Genomic DNA, 6,961 nt, shown 5'->3' on the forward strand with positions numbered 1-6,961 from the left:
GACAATACCAGTATCAATCCCCAGAAAATTAACATTACTTCCCTAACATGGCCTACTTTCTACAGTAAGTTGACTATGGTTTTTTCCAAAAAAATGCATTTCTTTTTCTTGTTTGATAGTCTTTCACTACTTGTACAGAGTGGTTTCAATACCATAAGTCATTTTATGAGTGAAATGCATCTTGATCCATGTCACTGAGATTGGTGGGTTTTGACAATGTATCTGAATCTAAGCCAGTTACATACCACATCTACCTGATTCATGTCTTTTTATATATTTTTTATTGTAAAGATACTGTACAGGAGGTTAACGTTACATGAGTAAGGTAATGAGTACATTTCCTATTGAGCATTGTTACCCTTCCTCTGTTTTTCACCTACAATCCCTTCCCTCCCCAACTCCCCAACTCATCCCTCCACACCCCGAAATTGTAAAGTATGTTTTCAACATAGTGTGTTGTACATTGCATTGTTACAATGGGTCAACCTGTATCCTTATTTCAGCATTTTGTTATTTCCCTTCCCCTCCCCACATTAGAAAAATGTATATTCAAGATGCAGGACACCACAATCAAATACAGTGAAAACAGAGGTTATACCATGAGGGAAGAACACACAAAAGAAACAAAAAAAATTGCACAGTACATTATAAGTACATTAAAAACAACAGCAACAAAGATAAAACCTCTTGTGTCCCTTTCTTGGGGTTTATTTTGCTTAGCATCATCTTACGGTCATATGTACATAGATTTTTACCACTTCTGCTTGTCCTAGACATATACTAGTTATTGCAGATAAAGGAAACCATGGGACCTACATTTCTTTGGGTGTGGCTTACTTCACTTAATATGATTTTCTCCATTTTTTTCCATTTCCTAACAAATGGGGCAGTGTCATTCTTTCTGATGGAGATATAGAATTCCATTGTATATATTTACTACATTTTCTTGATCCATTCATCTACTGAGGGGCATCTGGGTTGGTTCCATATCTTAGCTATGGTGAATAATGCTGCAGTAAACAGAGTTGTGCTGGTAGCTTTAGTATGGCCTTGTTTGTGATCATTAAGATAAATGCCTAGAAATGGGATTGCTAGGTCATAGGGGAGCTCTATGTGAAGTCTTTTGTGGATCCTCCATACTGCTTTCCAGAGTGGCTGAATAACTTTACACTCCCACCAACAATGCAGCATCTGTTGTTACTAAATTTCTTGATTATAGCCATTCTAATTGGGGTGAGTTAGAATCTCAATGTTGTTTCTAATTTGTGCATCTTTTATATCTAAAGAAGTTGAGCATTTCTTCATGGATTTATTAGCCATTCTTATTTCCTCTTCAGAGAAGTAGGTCTCCCCTTAAGTCTTTAGCCTACTTATTAATGGGGGAGTTGTTTCTTTGAGTATTTGTTGTTGGGAGATTTAATTTTTTGAGTTCTAAGTATATTTTAGTTTTGAAACCCTTGTCCGCTGTAAGTCTAGTGAAGATCTTCTCCCAATCTGTGGGCTATTGATCTTGCTAGCTAGGTCCTTTGCTATGCAGAAACTCTGTAATTTCATGCAATCCCATTTGTCCAACCTGGTGTTTCTGGGTCTTTATTAAGAAAAATTCGACCTGTGTCAAGGAGCCCTAGAGTTTCTCTTATTCCTTCTTGTAATGTTTTCAGGGTTTTGACTTCGAGGTCTTTGATCCATTTGGAGTTGATTCTGGTGCAGGGTATTATATAAGGATCTAGCTTTAGTTTTCTACAAGTGTTTAACCAATTTTGCCAGCACTGTTTATTGAAGAGGCTGTCTTTCTTCCATTCTATTTTTTTTAGCTCCCTTATTGAAGATTAGGTGGCTATAGGTCTATGGGATCCTTTCTGTGTCTTCAGTTCTATTCCATTGGTCCTCAGGTCTGTTTTTGTGCCAGTACCAAGCTGTTTTGATTACTATGGCTTTGTAGTAGAGTTTGAAGTTTAGTATTGATATTCCTCCAGCACTGTTCTTTCTGATAAGGATTGTTTTTACTGTCTGGGTTCTTTTATTGTACCATATAAATTTTTGGGTTGTTTCTTCTTTTTCCTTGAAGAATGAGTTGGGATATTGATAGATATCGCATTGAATTAGTAAAAACATGGAACACTTCACAAATTTGTGTGTCATCCTTGCGCAGAGGCCATGCTAATCTTCTCTGTATCGTTTCAATTTTAGTATATGTGCTGCCGAAATGAGCACATGATGCATGTCTTAAGCCTTGTTACCTAGATAAAAATCCTCCCTCTGCTTTACTTCCCACCAATGTGAGTTTGTGTGCCACTTGTCTAGTAGAATTTGCCATTTTCTGAATTTTGTTACTTATGTCATCGTAATTTTATGTATGTTGTTTTCATTGGTTGCCAATATTTCCCATGAACATATACAAATTGAAGCTCAGATTTGTGGTCAGTGTGTGTGTGTGTGTATGTGTGTGTGTGTGTTGAGGATCAAATCTACAGCCTTTTTGATTGCTAATCAAGTACCTTACTACTGAGAAACATTGCCAACCCTAATTTTTTAATTAAATAATAAATAACATTAAAACTGTAAATATTAGTGAATTACCATATGATACTTTAATACATGCATACATTGTATAATTGTTTAGATCAAGTTAAGCAAATCAAATCTGGATAAAACCTATATCACAATGAAGAAAAGTGAAAAAAAAAGAGAAGCCAAATTTCCCTATTGCTCTCCATCTCTTTGATGATCAGTAAAGTCAATATAAAAAGTTTTTGTACACAGTTGAATGCTCTCAGAACACTAAAGCAAAATCAGTCTTTGAAGACCCCATCTGGGAAGTAGTTTGATTCTGGGATTTTGTTTTGCATGAATATGTAGATGACAAATGGGCTTTTCTAATTACCACCTGTATCACATTTTTTAATGGTTTTACATTAAAAAAAAACCATCATATTAAAAATGACACCAGGCTATTACTTGTAGTTAGGTAAATAAACCTGGTCTCAAAGTCTAACAGCCTTCCTGATATTTGAAATAAGTTTTAACATGCAAGCTTATGCATCTCGTATTATTTTCATGAAACATTTCATCAAAAGGCAAATGAAACCAAGGGCATTCCAGTCCAGTAGTGGTGACGGATTCTGGGTATTAGAATGGCATATAGAAAATCTCTTTCATTGCAAACACTGAATGACATCCAAATCAAGATAAATATCACATAGATCTGAATTTTTTAAAGGTCTGAAACCCATTTAGTGAACAGAAATGTTTTCTTGCAGTAGATATAAAGGAAGAGATTGAGAGAAAGAGAAATAAAGAACAACACAGATAAAGAAAAATCTAATAATACAAGTTAAAAAATTCTTGGGCTCAGAATTTTATTAGAAATAGAATTAGTTCTGCCTCCTTAATATAAATACTAATTGGACAATCTCTCCAACAAGTTACAGCTAAATAACTCTCAATTACTCATATTCATAAAGAATAACTCAAAGGTGTGGTATACTATTACAATGGTTAACAGTTAACTCATTATTAAATTCTAATCAAAATCTTACTGGGCCAGTGTAAGCCTGTTTATGTTCCTTGAACATACCTCATCCAGCAAGCAAGGATGGGCTCAGAATCTATTTTAGATGGGGTGTGTTTGTGTGTGGTGTGCCAGTAAACTGGAGCTTGAGCTCACGGCTTGATCTTGTCCCTTAGTTTTGTCACTCAAGGCTGTAACTCTACCACTTGAATCACAACTCTTCTTTTGGCTTTTTGATGGTTAATAGGAGACAAGAGTCTCATGGACTATCCTACCCCAGCTGGCTTAAAACCTCAGTCCTCGGTAGCTCAGTCACCAACTTCCTGAGTAGCTAGGATTACAGGCATGAACCACCAGCACCTAGCTTTTTATTTTGCATTTTAAAGTTTTTTAATCTCTTTATAAAGAGGGATGAGGAAAGAGGCTTTCTAAGTGCTTTCTATTGAAATATAGAATTGATAAGTGCCCAAGGGGAGAAGGGAGGGAAAATAGAGGAGGGTAAGGGAGGGGGAGGAAAAGGGAGAGGAGAGGAGGATTATTCATTCAGTGAATAATCTAAACAAGTCACCAGCCTTCTCATTTTTTCAGAAACAAATTGTATCTGATAGCGTTTGGTACTTTGATGTTGTTAAAACATTTTCTATTGAGGCATAACGTTGATAATGTCCAGGGTACAGGAGATGACTGCCTATGAACCAGGAAGCCGACTAGAACAGAATCTACTGGAATCTTGATTGTGGATTTCCCAGCCCTGAGAGTCATAAGAAACAAATGTCCATTGTTTCTAAGCCAACCAATGACCCATTTAAGATACATATGTAAAAAAAAAACATATAAAAATACCTTATAAAATATTCATTTCTGGCCAGGTACAGCGGCTCAAACCTGTCATTTCAGCTACTCAAAAGGCAAAGATTAAAAGATGAGGTGATCACATGCAAAAAGGTAACAAGATCTCATTAAAAAAAATAAAAGCCAAGCCAGGCGCCAGTGGCTCACTCCTGTAATCCTAGCTACTCAGGAGGCTGAGATCTGAGGATCATGGTTCAAAGCCAGCCCGAGCAGGAAAGTCCATGTGTTCATATTCAAACCCCAGGAACTTCCAGAAATAAAAATTCATTTGTAAAATAAAGATATTTACAAGAAGGAATCCTATATAGTTTAGAGTTGAGTGAGATGCCAGAAGAAAGGCAGGCACATCACCACAATTAGTAAAGGTATTTTTTGCTTTCATTTATTCTAATAATGATCTTAATGACAAATGTTCTGCAATTACTAGTAAAGATAAAAATTTAAGGGCGTTGTTATAAAAGGAGAAAACATAGAAAATTTTTGAATGTCATTTTACCTAGAAAATGAGTTTAAAATCACCCTGCACCAGAATCAACCCCAAATGGATCAAAGACCTCCAAGTCAAAGCAGACACCCTGAAAACATTACAGGAAGGAATAGGAAAAGGGCTCCTTGACACAGGCTGAAATTTCCTTAATAAAGACCCAGAAAGACAAGAAATCAAAGAAAGTTTGGATAAATGGAATTGCATGAAATTGTAGAGTTTTTGCATGGCGAAGGACATAGTTAGCAAGATCAATAGAAAGTCAACATATTTGGAAAGGATCTTCACTAGCCAGACAACAGACAAGGGTCTTATATCTAAAATATACTTAGAACTCAAAAAATTAAATCCCCCAAGAACAAATACTCAAAGAAACAACTCCCCCATTGATAAGGGGGCTAAACACTTAAAGAGAGACTTACTTCTCTAAAGAGGAAATAAGAATGGCCAATAGATATATGAAGAAATGCTCAACTTCTCTAGCCATAAAAGAAATGCAAATCAAAACAACATTGAGATACCACCTCACCCCAATTAGAATGGCTATAATCAAGAAATCTAGTGACAACAGATGCTGGAGGGGATGTGGCATTGTGTTGGTGGGAGTGTAAACTTGTTCAACCACTCTGGAAAGCAGTATGGAGGTTCCTCAAAAGACTCCACCTAGAGCTCCCCTATGACCCAGCAATCTCACTTTTGGTCATTTACCCAAATGGTCACAAACAAGACCATACTAAAATTGCCAGCACAACTATGTTCATTGCAACATTATTCACCATAGCTATGATATGGAACCAATCCAGATTCCTCTCAGTGGATGAATGGATCAAGAAAATGTGATTTATGAATATATATGTATATATATATCATATTTTCTTGATACATATATACATATATGTGTGTGTATATATTAAGTATATATATATACACAATGGAATTCTACGCCTCCTCCATCAGAAAGCATGACAATGCCTACTTATTAGGAAATGGAAAGAATTGGAGAAAATCATATTAAGGGAAGTAAGACAGGCTCAAAAGAACATATGTCCCATGGTTTCCCTTATCTACAATAATTAGCATATTTCTAGGACAAGCAGAAGTGGTAAAAATCTATGTACATATGACCATAAGATGAAGCTAAGCAAAATGAACCCCAAGATAGGGACACAAGAAGTTTTATCTTTGTTGCTGTTGTTTTTAATGTACTTATAATGTACTGTGTGCTTGTTTTGTTTCTTTTGGGGGGGGAGGGGGGCGGTCTGATCGTGGGGCCTGAACTCTGGGCCTGGGCGCTGTCCCTCAGCTCTTCAGCTCAAGGCTAGTGCTCTACCACTTGAGCCACAGCGCACTTCCGGCCTTTTTCTTTTTGCTTATGTGGTGCTGAGGAATCGAACCCAGGGCCTCAGGCATGCAAGGCAAGCGCTCTACCACTGAGCCACCTTCCCAACCCCTGTTTTGTTTCTTTTGTATGTTCTTTCCCCAGGTATAACCTCTGTTTTCACTGTATTTGATTGTGGTGCCCTGCATCTTGTATATACATTTTTCTAATTTGGGGAGGGGAAGGGAAATAACAAAATGCTGAAATAAGGATACACATTGACCCATTGTAACAATGATATGTACAGTATACTATGTTGAAAATGAACTTTACAGGGGGTGAGCTTCAGGGGGTGAGTGAGGGAGAATTTGGGGAGATAGGGTGGTAAGAGATGAAGGAGGGCTTACCAATGCTCAATAGTAAATGTACTTTATTACCTTACTCATGTAACTGTAACCCCTTTGTACAGTATCTTTACAATAATATATATATATAAAAAGAATTTTAAGAATGTTTTCAAACTTTAAAAACTAGCTCTCTTTTGTCACTCAAAAATTTGACTCACTAAGTGTTCACAATGAATTTTTACTCTAAACAAATTCATCAATGAAACCCTTTACTTTGTACTGATAACATATGCTAGTACAATAAAAATTCAATCATAAAAATAACTTTTGACTAGATGCCAGTTTGTCACGTCTGTAATCCTAGCTACTCAGAATGCTGGGATCTGAGAATTACAGTTCAAACCTGACTGATCAGAGAAGGCCAAGGGACTCTAATCAACAATCAAAAA

General features: G+C 36.5%; 1 non-coding gene across 1 annotated transcript; it reads right to left on the reverse strand.

Moving 5' to 3' along the window:
- Window positions 1–2,107: 2,107 nt before the first annotated feature.
- On the reverse strand, window positions 2,108–2,214 carry LOC122110890. The gene has a single exon (XR_006147946.1). It is a non-coding gene; the product is annotated as a U6 spliceosomal RNA (small nuclear RNA).
- Window positions 2,215–6,961: the final 4,747 nt, after the last annotated feature.

This window comes from Dipodomys spectabilis, unplaced genomic scaffold (genome assembly GCF_019054845.1).
Source record: "Dipodomys spectabilis isolate Male_0828 unplaced genomic scaffold, ASM1905484v1 ptg000081l, whole genome shotgun sequence".
Lineage (NCBI taxonomy): Eukaryota > Metazoa > Chordata > Mammalia > Rodentia > Heteromyidae > Dipodomys > Dipodomys spectabilis.